Source organism: Sciurus carolinensis, chromosome 8 (genome assembly GCF_902686445.1).
Source record: "Sciurus carolinensis chromosome 8, mSciCar1.2, whole genome shotgun sequence".
Classification (NCBI taxonomy): domain Eukaryota; kingdom Metazoa; phylum Chordata; class Mammalia; order Rodentia; family Sciuridae; genus Sciurus; species Sciurus carolinensis.
The window spans coordinates 36,213,970-36,228,788 of record NC_062220.1 but is presented as its reverse complement, the minus strand read 5'-3'; the positions used below and the strand labels follow the sequence as shown (position 1 = coordinate 36,228,788).

At 37.5% G+C, this 14,819-nt stretch overlaps 1 protein-coding gene across 1 annotated transcript in view; it reads left to right on the top strand.

The window, feature by feature from the left end:
- The window catches only part of Met (MET proto-oncogene, receptor tyrosine kinase), a 110,603-nt gene that overhangs the window by 29,884 nt on the left and 65,900 nt on the right, over positions 1-14,819 (top strand). The window lies entirely within an intron of this gene.

Sequence of the window (14,819 nt, the reverse complement as noted above, 5' to 3'; positions counted from 1 at the left end):
TGTGTCTCACTTACCCTGAAAAATGAAGGTGATAATTGCCATGAGAAGAGCATTAACTATGTCCTTGATAAGAGAAAGTACATAATATGCTGAGGCATATCAAGGGCATATGAATTCAGAGACATCTGGTTGACCTTTACTGAAATGTCTGGGATACTTCCCTAGATGAAAATTCTAGTTGACTTTTTATGAAGCTTAGAAAAACACTTCTGAGACAGTCAGTTCATCTTTTGGTGAAATAAGGAAAAAACTTCCCTCGTCTCCCATCCGAAGTTTACCATTATGCATAGTGTACATATACATCCCAACTGAAACTTATTTCCCCTGCACTTGTTTAGTATGTGTTGCTGACTGTAAGAAGCAATGGGATTCCTCATGAGGCTGCCCTCTTTTCTTCACTAGAAAATACAAAAGGATGAAAGGAAGCAAAAGGACTTTTGGAAACATGGGGTTAGGAAATAAAAGTGTAATATTAGCAGCATTACAGAGAAAACACACTTTTCCTGCATCCAATAAGCTACTTTAGAAACACAAGTTTAAAAAGTTCCTTCAAGGCTTCTAAAGCACTTGATGTTGCTATTCAAATCTTAAATTAAAAAGGGACTTGACTTTATAAGAGAATAGTGATATGTTATCTTATTGTTTTATTTTGTACTTTTCAGTCCCCAGATGTGAAAGTACTTATTAATTCTAGAAATTCTCAGAACTCATCTGAACTTTAGCCTACCCCTTGGACATTTTTCATGTCCCAACAGGAATAGGGTGGGATTATCTAATGAAATTCAGGTCAGTTTTATTGCCCAGGAAATATGCCCAAGATGCACTAGCCACACCTGAAACCATTATCATTCCCATCACAAAATTTCTTGTGGGAAACGAGGTGGAACGTGCCAACATAGTCTTCTTACAAGGGAAGCCAACTTTTGCACTGGCCCAATTCCATAAAGACAAATACTTTAAACCTCCTCTATTTATTTGCCTGTTTACCTTCTCTGGTTACTAAAAATCAAAATTCTTCTGAGACTGAGACTGTAGACATTCTCTGTTTTCATATAACTGGTTCACAGAAAGACCTCGGAGTGTTGCAATCATCAGCATATGATCATTTCCCAGCTCTATCTTAAAATGAAGGCAACAAGAGTCATGCATCACACAAAAACAAAATGATTTACAAGATCGAACCTGTTTAGGAAGTGTCTAAGCAATAAGATCACTCCATTAGGTCTTGGCAGATTAACTTGACTAGATATCAGATAACCCTTCTAATGATTTCTTGGAACTGATTATTATTTTGGGGAGAAGTGTGGTGGATAGGCAACCATATTATAGTTTGTTATTAACACACATACATGAAGATACATACGTGTATCTCTCATACACCTATGTGTGTGCTCTGTGGACCAGCTTAAGGAAGCTGTATCTCTGATGAAAGCACAGCCATTAGAGAGTTTTTCTGGCCCTTCTCGAGCCTTCTGCCATGTTCAAACTGTGTTTCTATCCCAGGATCATGGAAGAGTTCCAGGGCAGGGCCTTCTCATTTCACCAGTGTGTCTACACAGACTCCTCACACCCATCTTATATCTATGACAAAAGCCCTCTTTTGAGTCATCTTATAATTCCCAGAGCACATCATTTCACCTGTAAATTATTTGCACTTCAAAACTTTTTGTCTCCACCATGATATTGTTTCAGGGGACTCATCTCAAGCTACAGGTGGCCATTGATGGGATACCAGTCCTGTCAATTATGCCAGTTGCTTTCTAAGAATATATTCTTAATTCCCACAAGGTAAACATTTTCTATGTTGCTTTTGAAAGTAATTCTTGAAGGGTTTGTTTACAGTGATTCCCAAAATTGAGAACTATGAGGATATACAACACAAAAACTACTAAATCAGCACTACATTTCTATATTGCCTTTTTTACTCATCCATCAGTGACTCTCTATAAAATCCTAGATTAGCATTGATTGAAGTTGCATATTTACTAAATAGCACATTATTATTCAAAGTAGCATTGAAAAAATGCCTTTATAATATGAAGTCTTTGTAAAGACCCAAATTTGAAGAGTAAAAAACCCCAGATGTTCTATTTGGGGATCAACAGTATTAGAAATTCATTTAAGGGCCAGAGGTGTAGTTCAGTGGTAGACCACTTGCCCTGTATGTGCAAGTTCCTGGATTTGATCCCCAGCACCAGGGCAAAAACACAACAAAGCAAAACAAATTCTGTTAATTTGCTTAATATTAACTAGAATGTCCAACAGCCACATATAAAGGATTTATTTACATGACAAGCCCAGGAAAAAAACAGAATCAGTACACATCACCTCCTGTCCTGCAAATGAGAATCAATATTGAATTGGAATTTGTTTTAAATCCCCAAATCAGCAAAGATCCTGTTCCCTAAGTTATAGTATATTTACTAAGAGATGTAGAATGATGCATTTTGAAAAGATTTTTAATCTAAGTTAAAATAAGAAGGGTTCTTGAAATAAAATTGTAACACATTGCATTATTTTTCTTGCAATCCCATTATCAGAGTTTTGCTCTATATGTAAGCATTTGAAAGAACTAAAGTAAACATGTAGCAATATCTAGGGCACCAACTTCTGAGTCATCTTAATTACCAATGCAACTGATCAGGGAAAATGTAACATCTGGTGCCAAACACACCTGGTTAAGTCCTGGCTTATCACATACCCACCCTACTCTGTGACTTTTGCCACATTACTTAACTTCGAGAGCCCAGCTCTGAGTTGTAATATGCAGATAACAATACCTACTTCATAGGGTCTTGTGCAAATTTGGGATATGGTATATAAAATACCTGGCACAATAAAATGACCATAAATTTAGGCTTCTGGGAGTCAGCATGGCCTAATGCAAGGCAGAGGTGTGGGTTCAAGTCTGTACCCCATCATTTTCTACCTGGATGGCCACGAGAGCATTGTTTACACACTGAACCCATCTTCCTTTGTGTGGGACTCTTGTGTAGACAAATGCCTGTAAAAAAGTCCTTAGTCCTTGGATGTAGTAAAATAGCAACTATTGTTGGAAGGAATACTTGTATAAAGTAAAGCATATTCAAATGCTTATACTGTTTTCTGGAAGAGTCACCTTCTGGTTCCATTGCTCATGGGTCACACAGTGACCCACCTCCGTAATGCTCAATTTGTTAATGCCTCTTAAGATTTAATATTTAAAAATAAAACCAAAAGGGTGAGGGGAGGTGGTGGCTTAAGGACACAGAGGGTGGAGAGAACAATTCAATCAAAATTGTATTGTAGGAAGGATAAAAGGCATAAGTTCTCCTTCTTGTCCTGACTTAAAATTCCAACCACTATATTATGCTTATGTACTATAAGTTATACTTTGTATGACTAAGATCATACTTTGCATGGTAAGTTTTTTACAGATAATACAACTTTAGAAAAAAAATCAGCTTCATAGGTTGTTTGTGTTAAGCTTCCTTGTTTTTAAATATCATTTATACTCAGATTCAAAGAGTAGCCAACTGCTTCCCAAAATAAAGGAAACTTAAGGTAGTAATTTTCCATCTCCGTTCCGAGTGCCAGAGTTAAAGGGTCACTGCTCAGAACCATCAAAGAGAGCAAAGTGATTAGAACAATTTTGAATGAGAACAAAAATCAAAACAAAATGCAAACAAGGAATATTAGGAATAGGCAGAAAGCTAAACATACAGTGATGTTTCTTTATTACTATTATAAAGATGATAGATGAGTTAAATTGAGTTACATTTAAGTTGTAATGGAAGAAAATAATTGCAGCCTTCCATCAGGAAACCACAAGGACCATTATTGATCTGTCATCCTCAGGGCATGTCTCATAATATTTAATAAAATAAACAAAGATTTATAACTATAGGCCATATATCTATAATCTCTCACACCATTTTAACTATGAGTGTGGAAGTCAATGTTACAAATAATATCCAGGTAATTATACTGGGTTGACATGCCTTATTTAAACAAGCTAGCACTCTCAAGAGAATGAATTTTGTATTAGGGATGAAAAATGTGAAGCCAAATTACAAAGTTGTTTTTTTTTAACTTCCTATGCTCTGAAATAAAAGCAATCCTATATGAAAAGGTATTATTGAGGATTCTTCATTCTTGATGTTAGATAGTCCATCCTCCAAACCTAAACACCAAATATCTTGGCCATATGCCAAATGTAATTGCTATCAAAGCAAAATTTGCAAGAAAGAAAATCCTCACAGTATAAGGATTTTTTATGCTTTTAAACTTATGTGTGTCTCAGTCTCTATCACTCTTTTTAAATACTAGTAGTAGCTTGTTATGTAAATCTTCTGCACCTTTTTTTTTGACATTATAACTTGGAATTTTTTTTTTTTTATCTGTTTTGGGGGTGGGTAACCGGGGATTGAACTCAGAGGCACTTGACCACTAAGCCACATCCCAGCCCTATTTTGTATTTTATGTAGAGACAGGGTCTCACTGAGTTTCTTAGTGCCTCGCTTTTGCAGGCTGGCTTTGAATTCTCAGTCCTCCTGCCTCAGCCTCCCTAGCTGCTGGGATTACAGGTGTGTGCCACTGTACCCAACTTTGTATTATCTTATAAAGATATCTTCCATTCTTTTGACAGTTAAGTGTATTCTTCTTTGAAACTGTATTTTCACTTATGCAACCAGTTTCTTGCTTTTGGTATTAGATGGCTTCCTGAATACTTTCAACATCCATTTATTGATATATGACTATCACACAAATATTAAAGGAAATAAATGCATGTATTGAATGTATTAATTGAATATGTATTGGATAAATTCCTAGAAGTTGAATTGCTGGGTTAAAAAAAGAAAATCTCAGTAGAAATTTATATAATTTTTCACTTGATTTCATTTTCTAGACTATTTGCCACCAGTCTAAGGGAGTCACTGCTTCCTAATTTATTTGAATTCTCCTTGTTAAAAGTGACGTTTTTTATTATTTTATTAAGAGACATTGAAAATTAGTTCCTTTCCAGAATTTTGTAACACCTGGCCTGGGGGTGTTAGAAAACAGTTACAGGATGAGCCATTAGCCTTTTCCCTTCCTCCTGCTAACCCCTTCTTTAAACCATCATGACCCATTTATAGGTCTACCCCAGGAAAGATGAAAAAGCAAAGACATGATATTTTTATGAGTTAAAAGCAACAGAAGAGGGTCTGGGATGGTGACTCAGTGGTAGAGCGCTTGCCTCCTACGGGTGAGGCACTGGGTTCAATCCTCAGCACCACATAAAATGAATAAAACAAAATAAAGGTATTGTGTCCATCTACAACTAAAAAAAAATTAAAAAAAAAAAAAAAAAAAAAAAACAACAGAACAGTTAAAGCTAAAACTCTCCCAAGAAAAATGTAGGTAGGTTTACCTGTGGATGATGTTGATTCATAATGTGATTCATAGTCTCTCCCTTTGGTGTGGGTGATTAAGAATTAACTATGCCACTTGCATTTTAGATTGTCTTTATTCTCTTAATGTCTTTTAAAGGAAGTGGAATGAGCTGTGTTTGATTTAAATCTTGATTTCGACATGGAGATTCTTCTGGTAAAATTGATGCAGCAAACAATTAGAAGTTCATGCAAGAGGAAGGAATCCTGATTTTTGAAAAGCCCAAATGCTGATAAAACATTGAAGCCATAGCACTGATACATGATACTTTCATTGCTGTACTCCATAATTAGAGTTTTCTGGACATATGTCGGATCCTGCATTTTGATAAGGATGTTACCTTGCTTGAGTAATAATGGGATTTTTTTCTCAGCATAATATTTCAGATTTTGGGTGTTACATCCTTAACTTCAGACTTCCATCTTATCAGTGTCCATTCCACCCTGTATTCTTATCTCCTCACTCTAATAAGAAAAATGAGTATCTGTCAGAATTTGGATAGAAGACCCACCAGGAATTTCTTCCATTGCTTATCCATGGATTGACACAGATACTGGTGGCACGTAGAGTCCAGAATGACTAAGTGCCCAGATATGTGCAGTAAGTCACATATCCCGGGTCCAGGAAGGGCTGTAAAGTGCTCATTTTATCAGGGAAATGAAACCAAAGGCTCAATTACTCTTGAAGTCATTAAAACTCGCTTGATTTTTTTTTTTTTTTAAATAGCAAATATGGTAAGTGATTCTAGGATCCTGGATACATTCCAGTCTGCTAATTATATAGTTTTTCTAACTAAAATGTTCCAGGCAGGTTCATTTGCATATGAATTACTGGCTGAGAAATGTTGACTTCCTATTCTGAGAGCCAGGCTCTGCCTTGGGGAAGGGTTCACCCTAGACCTAGGCTAACATTGGAGCTGATAAAGTGTGTCTATCAACAGATAATCCAGAAATATTCTCCAGTCCTTCTTTGAGAGGAAAGAAAAAGGTTCAAAAAGTGTGCGTTAATCTAGGATAAAAGTTGCTGAAATTGTTCTTGATGTTTACACATGGGGGGAAATGGTTTATGAATATTATGACTATGAAAGAAAAGGATGCATTGCAAATTCAGACTAACATCTGACTTTAGTTGTCTTATCTGGGCAAATCTCCAAAATGTTTGTCAATTAGAGAACATTAAAACGGTAGATGAAACTTCAAATCATGCCACAGGTAAAAGGGGTGAATTAAGGTCATTTTTGGTGTGTAAACCATTCTTTTCTAGAGCTGATTTTATGAAAATTAAGTTTGCCAAGTTGTCATCTCAGAATATATAGATTAGTCATGATTAGCTAGAATTTGTGTCTTGGGTACCAGAGAAGTGTAAATCTGTATATTAAATTTTCTAATGACATTTTAAATTTAAAATATCTGATTAACACTTGGCATCTAGCAACCAGCCTACTAACCAAACTATAGGTGAAGTGATGCTCAGGAAACAAGGAAAATGCAAAGATTAAATTGGTCTGTTAGCTCCAAGTGAATCAATAGTATTTAGTGCTAATGCACTAAGCAGATTACAAGCACTAATGCAGTGGCAGTCAATAGCAAAAATGAATATCTCTAAAAATGATCTTGACAATAAAATGTGCAGTATTTTCCATTTATTTTAAGCTAATTACATTATGTTCTTGTTCTTTCATCTTATTAGTTTAAACTAAGTGCTAGAAGCCTAACCTTGTTATTTAGTGCATAAAATGACCAAATACTGCAATCATCATTTTCAGCAAGAGACAGAGGGAAGGATTTATTCACAAAACTAAGATTCAACAAGAAATCCAACAGCTTTTTTGGGTAGCTAACCCTGCCAGCATTACTGTGATGAGCCAGCTGGACATAGCGCTTGTGTGTATGAAGCGGGTAGACTAGAGGAGAGGACAGGTAAACCATCAGTAGCACCAGTAAACAAATATACCATGATAATTTATGAAATGGGCTGTGAAGGAAAGAAACATCCTTGAGTACAGATGAGAAGGATATCTGGATTTGGTGGTTCAGGCACCAAAGACTAACCTGAGGAGGTGAAAGTTAACTTTTAGATGAAGCTTAAAATTTTAGAAGAATCAGTGTATCTTTAGTACACGAGCAAATTCCTATCTCATAAGCTTTACACCTTAAGTACAAGCATTTACCTTTAGTTTTTTTAAGTGGGTGTGTACAGTAGGGACAAGTTCTTTTTTCCTTGTCTCCTCCTCCTTTCTTCTGTGCCAACTCTCAGGACCCTGTTTGTCAGAGGAACATGTTTATCTTGGGTGTGGAAGAGATTGCCCCGTTGCCAGTTACCAGTACGTCCTGTGACGAAGATCAGGAAGTCAAGAACATGCAGAATAAGCCCTTTCGAATCTATCAACATTATAAACGTTAGTAGAACTCCAGGGATGTGATGCTGAGGTGGCCCCAAGTCACATTGTCTGTTTGTGTCTGAGTAGTGTACTCTGCACAATCGCACCCATTTTTAGTTCATTTCCTTCTCATGAGAATCATGTGGCTTAGAGGCCACGAGAGAGCCAGGAGCTCCCAGGACTCACAAGGCTCTCATGAGCGTCTACTGAATGAATGTGTGTGCTGCTCAGCTGTACAGTTTTGTATTGTCATGATTCACAGGCGAGTTCCTTCATCTTCAGCTGCATGCACACTTTGCCTCTCTCTTTCTTGTCAATCTGCACATATTTGGTCATGTAGCTATCTAAGTAAATTTGAGGTCTCGGGGACAGACATTGTATCAAGCTTCATTGTCCCTCTTTATATGCTTTGCAGATCATAGACAACAAATAGTGTTTATGTTACTTGATAAAGAAATCTCTGTATTTACTCAGTAAACAGACCATCTGAGTGGCTAAAAGGTTTGGATAAAAGTTCTTGATAACATTTGAGAATATATTTTTATGAATGGATTATAAATAGAAATGTTTTTGTCATCACCACAAACCATGAGGATTTGAAATGTGGGTGTAAAATATATATGAGGAATCAAAGGCAATGTTCACCATTTTCTGGGTTCATTTTGTTCATTTGTTTGGCCCAAGAAAAGTAGTGTTTGCCAAGGGAATAGAAGGCACTCAATCTTCAGGACTTATTCCTGTGCCTACAAGTCAGGGAGGTCACTGACTGGTCCCTTCCTGAAAGCTATAATTACAGGGAGAGGACTATTCATTTTCCAGTAGAGTGACCAGAATCTTGAGTGTCGCAGATTGTTTATGAAAGTAGCGTGTGTGTAGGAAGCATACAAAACCTTGGGAAAGATAATAGGAAAGTGATGTACTTTTTCTTCATATTTTCAATACTATGAGCAGCTCAAGACTCTAGAAATGCTCTAAAGTGCAATAATAGAGGTGAATATGAGGTCAAATTAGGTGATCTTAGGGCTTAAGCAATTGAATTAAATAAAGAGGAATTTATAATAGGATATAAGATATCTGATGATCCATTAAATATAAACTTATTTGTGGCTCCAACATCATGGTAAACAAGAATCGGTAAGTATATTAGTAAAAGTAATTGAGAGTTATTTCTAGTTAGAAAAACACCAGTCACATCGGGTTTATCTAAAGCTTATGTGGAAAAAGAAATTGAGCAATGTTTCATATTTTCAACTAAACTCACTCTTATTTTCACAATAGTTATTAGAGAAGTATGGATTCCAAATACAGTTGGGCATGTAACATGCAAGACCAATTCTGGAACTGCCCCAATGTTATAAGGATTTTAGTCAGTGTTTGCAAAATGATGAGTAACATGTAAGTGGTAATTTAAAATAGTTGGTAAAACTTGTAATTAATGTTGAAGGTCAAAGTACAGGTTTTGGGCTTGAACAAAAGGCACTAAAATACATACCTATTTTAAAAATGATATGTTATGGTAAATTGCAGCAATGATTTTGATATTTTCTGTCTTTTTAGAATCAAATGCTTTTGAAAGCATGAGCATCAATTATGTATTTTTAGGTGGGCACATGACATGATGGTGCAATAATTGCCTTCTTGCTTCCTCTCCTAACTCCACTTATTTTTTATAGATACCACACCACATTATTGAAAATCTGAAGTTCAATATTGGAAGCAGAGTTACAGATCACTCACACACAAAAATGTACACCAGGACTTCTTCACTATATCTAATAAAACAAAATCCCTTATTTAAAAAAAAACACAAAAAACTAATTGCAGTGGAATCTAGGGTAACCATGGTATAAACTACATTCAGTTGGATGTCCTATGACCTTAATGATAAGATAACAATCCAGCTGAATGCAGATGAAATCATGAAAAGAGAAAGATTATGAACTGTTTGGAAACCAAACACCTAACTTTTCATAAATAAATATGAATTTTGTATTAAAGCACTCCTTTTGTTCTCGTGCCCTTGGGTACCAGCTGTTATAACTCCCAGAACCTTATCCAAGGCCCTATATACTGGAATTTCAAGAACTAGCTGAGAAAGAGTGACGTTTTCTATTTTCTCTGCTAATACATAATGAAATCCCTGCTCTGGTGAGTGGATGGACAATTGCTTTAATAATGGTGACAGCACAGCTTCATTTACCTCTCCTGCCATTAGCAAGGCTTTCATTTTACCCCCTGAATGGCGGGTAAATCCCAAATGGAACTATTGTTTGCTTAATGCTCTGTTTTCTTCTAACCTTGTTCTTGTCTATCAGCCTCAACCCAGTTCCCCAGTGGCTTGCAACCCTCAGCTGGGATTAAGTAATAGTTTACACAACCTCTCTCATTCATTAACCTGTGTTGACATTCTCATTCTGTGCCCCAGCCTTATTTAAGACTTTCCTAAGCACCTTATCTAGCTGCTGGTGTGGGCACCACCAACACCATCCATTTCATCAAGAAAGTTAATATTTCCAAAGAAACATTTGACCTCTCAGCCTTCTTCATTTAGCACAATCTCATTCCATCTCCTTCTTTTTCTTCCTCAAAACAAAACCTGGTTTCTCTCCTAGTAAATACAAACTAAAAATCTTCCCATCTTCTCTCCTTCTACACATAAACAAAGCAGAAACAAAATGTTGTATTATTCCAGAATTTTTTTTTTTTATTTTTAACGTATTTTTAAATGATGCCAATAAGATGAAACTCGATCTCTCTGGCTCTGTCTTCATCTCCACCCAATCTGTTTGTCTCCAGATAGACTGAGTAATCTTTCTCGAAAGCAAACCCATTTGTATAACTGCATTCTTTGAAATAATGCGAGGACTCCCCAGTGGTTTCAGAGTAAAATCCACACTCTTCACTATCATCTCTGAGGAATTTCTTATGTTGGTCCTGGCTATTTCCTGGACCAGGCGTATGCTGGTAATTGTTGAAATCTGGGGAGAAGGCAGTAGAAGCCCCTACTCTGTAGTATTTGCCCATTTCTGGAGTATAAATACCCTCACCAAATGACTATCAAGTTATCACTGAAACAGGTTTTGTCACTGAACAAAACGAGGAAGAGATGTGCACAGCGGGTGTTGGGAGGTGGCGTAAGCACACCCCTGACACCCTGCCCTACCCTTCTAATCACTTTGTCATTCTGGAGTCCATCAGTCTCTCTCTCAGTCCTGCCTTCTAACACCTACTGATCTACCTTGACTTCCCTTTAACACTCATTTTGTCTAGTTCACACCTTCACCCTATTCTTTAAAATTCTACTTATACATTTCCTTCCCCAGGAAACATTCTCTGGCGTCCCCCTTGTCCCCTACTATGCCCCCCAAGACTGTGGATGTTGCTCAGTCCTCTGGCAGCATTCTTCACTCATTCCCGTTTTGCCCACACTCTCAGTGGCCTGTGTTTACCACTTCCACTGTTGTCCTTGAAGATGTGAGCTATGGATTTTAGCTCCATGTCTCTGCTGCCTAACACAGTAGCTTGAACAAAATATATATTTATCAAATGAGTAAATAATTATGACAAAGCCCATCTTTCAAGTGTTGATTAATAAAAGTAATATTTTAGATAAAACAAATTTTCATTCTCTCCCCCAAATCTCTAAAAACTAATTTAAAGATTTGGGGAATTCCAAGACTTGAATCACACTAAGGAACACCTGGAAATTTCCTATCATTATCATCTGTGTCCCTTCCTTACACACAGACACACACACACACACACACATACACACACACACATCCTCCATCCACCAGTTTGGAACACAGATGGATCAAAGAACAAAGAAGGAAAAAAATAAAATAAAAGAACCAATGAGGCTAAGGAGGGTGAATAGATAAGAATTCCAGAGCTCTGTACTTTACTGAAGTTAGGAAAACAGAATTAAAGCCATCAAAATATTCCAGAGGGAATATCGTCTGTGCTCTTCAGTGCCTTCTCAAGCTTTTCCACACACAAAACCCAACTTTGGGTAACACTTACTGTAAGAAGAAATTTAGGCAACACCTAGTGGATATTGCTCAAACAATTCTACCAACTGACGAGACCTACCTTGAAGTTTGCATTTGGAATCCACAGATTTTCACCACTGGCCACAAATCTATGGTTTTAATGCTGAAAATGATGTACTGGTTAAGGAAAAGAAGAGCAAAGGTCTTTGTCCATACCACCCTTCGCATGGCCACACGTTTGTAGTTCACAGTTGCACAAGTTCATGAGTACCACATACATCCTTGGTACAGAGGAAATTTCCTGACCTTGCCCTGATGCAGTGAGATGGGAAGAGAACTGCACAGGATCTCAGGGACCTTGACCACCCTGCCACAGAAGGAGGTTTCCAATAAACAGTTCTGGTCAGAAACAAGGGAAGAAGATAAGAGTCTCACTTTACAATGTAAGATGGAAAGGAAGGATAAGAGCTAATGACAGATGGATTAATGGCAGGCTAGATTATAGTCATGGTCTTAAACAATATACTGGGACACTGACTGAAGGACTCTTCTTTCATCCATCTTTCACATCTCCTGGGCCTTCACTAGGCATTTATCAGCCTGTTCCTATTGAACGTGACACTGTTAAACACATAAACAGATCATGGCTCTTACCACCTTCAGCAAGAGCTGCTTCCCTGTGGTTAGTACAAAGTCACTAGTGTTGTGTCTTCTGAATTTCTCTTATACTTCAATGAGTAAGTACATTAAAATTTGGTTTCCGTTAACTAAATAGAGAAAAGCAGAAAACCTCTTTCCACTCAGCATTAAAATCTGCCTCACTTGGAACAAATTTTTGTGAATCACGGTCACTCCTGGCTGTGATGGAAGGGCAGTATGAAGGCTGCTAACCTAAACCACATGGGCACAGTCTGTTTTGCATCTGATTCACCTTAGGAGATGATGATAAAGAAGCAAAAGTTTTAACACTTCAAATTCCAAAGCCCATATCATTGTAGAATTCGGATTCATGAATCCTGGTGATACCTTAAAAAAGAGCAGATATATATTTATCTATCTACATGCACATGTACATAAAATAAATTCTGCTCCAAGATTTTTTCTCTTCCCTTCGCAATCTAACGTCTGTTAAGACTTCTCTCAACTTCCACCTCCACCATGAACTGCTGGAACTTCCATGATTTTACTCTTTCCTCATCTACAGCACTCAGAACTTACCCATCAACTGGGTGTTTTGCACTTCATGTTATTTGCTGTTTTCTGTGTTGTTCTCATATTTCCCTATGTGCATAGTACCTTCAGGCTGAAGCATAGGTACAAGTATTTGCTAGGGCTGGCAAACTGCCCAGTTTTTGTACACTCAGCAAGTTAATGGTTTTTACCCTTTGAAGGGGTTAAACATAAATAGACAATCTAAAATATGTCACAGGATCCCTGTGGTCCTCAAAGATTAACATATTTGAGTGATCTTTTTAAAAATTGTACTTTAGAGAATAATGAAAAATCAGGCTGAGGGTGTAGCTCAGTGGTAGAGTAAATGCTGAGCATATATAAGACCCTGAGTTCGATCCCCATCACTGCAAAAAAATTTTTAAAAGAGAGAGAAAAAGAATAACAGATAACAGATCAACAAGTTTTGAAGATCTGTGGATGACCTTATTACAAACTAATTCTATGATAGGTACAAGTATTTCCACTTCACAGATGAAGAAACTAAGACCTAAGACCTATTGATCAAAGTAATTAGAATTTTGAACTTTGTCCTTATAAGTATTATGAAGAGTCCCTAGACCAAGAACAGTAATAGTAGTAACAATAATAATAACAACTGTTTAAATTGCACAAGGACAGAAATTTAAGTCTTTTTTTCTTTGAGGCTGTATTCTCCCACCACCTAGAATAGTGTCTGATGGTTCTGTTTTAGTTTCCTAGAGCTGCCATAAATTACCACAAACTTAGTGACTTAAAACAACAGAATCCTATTCTTACAGTTCTGGAGCCCAGAAGCCAAACTCAAGGCAAGGCACTAGGAAGGTCTCCATAAATATTTCTGAATGATTAAATGAAGGAAGTAACTATTTAATGTGTTCCTGGCATTGGATATATTTAATTTAAAATTCAAAGCTATTCTGTATGTAGTTGTGTGTTTCCATTTCACAAGTGAAGGACTGAGGCTTCAAGGTCTGAGTGTTCCAGTGTGCACAGCTGGTAAAGGTACAGCCACTCCTGAGCCCTTGTGGTTCTCCACTAGATTCCTGTGATTCCTATGGGATTTCCTGAGAAGGTGACTGGGGAGCATTACACTAAAAAGTTATAAAGGTGGACTTGACGGAAAAGACTATAGAGTCAAGGAAATCAGATTGTAGAAGACCAAGGAAGAGATTTTCTTTTCAGTCAATAGAAAAGCACGTAAGAATCAATGCACAGAGATGAACAAACAAGTGAAAGGGAGAATCAAAGATGGCTGAGACCTCAAACATAGAGACGCCATATACAAATAGGAGTTTTGGAAGAAATAGGATGGCTTTGAATGTCATCAGTGGCATATTCAAAGATTCCTGCAGGCAGTTGTGGAGACAGGGCTGGTCCTCAGGAAAGAGAATGCCAATGATGTGTGGTTAGGTCATCAGCATGAGGCTGTGAGGACAGAGTGTCTGCGGCACTCATCACCTCGTGAATCACCAGTGTTGAGCAGTGGCTGGTTGGCCAGGAGCCTGGTTGTGTGGTGTTTATGGCTGTCTGAGGCTGTGCATACAAGAGAAGATGTCCTTCAGTCCTGCCTAGAGACAACCAACCTTCCTTTAACTCTGCTCCCCAGCTTTGCTCTCCTGTTGGAACTCCAGTTGAGGTCCCAGGAAGGCATGAATCAGGGCTACTGAAGTCATAAGGCAGGATAACTTCACCCAGGGAAGTCAGTGGAAGAAGTATTGAGGAAGCATCTTCCTTTAAACTGTGCACCAAGCACAGCAGTACACTGAGTCCTCTTCACAGCACAGAACAGAATGGTTCAATTCTTTGGGCTGGACCCCATCCTT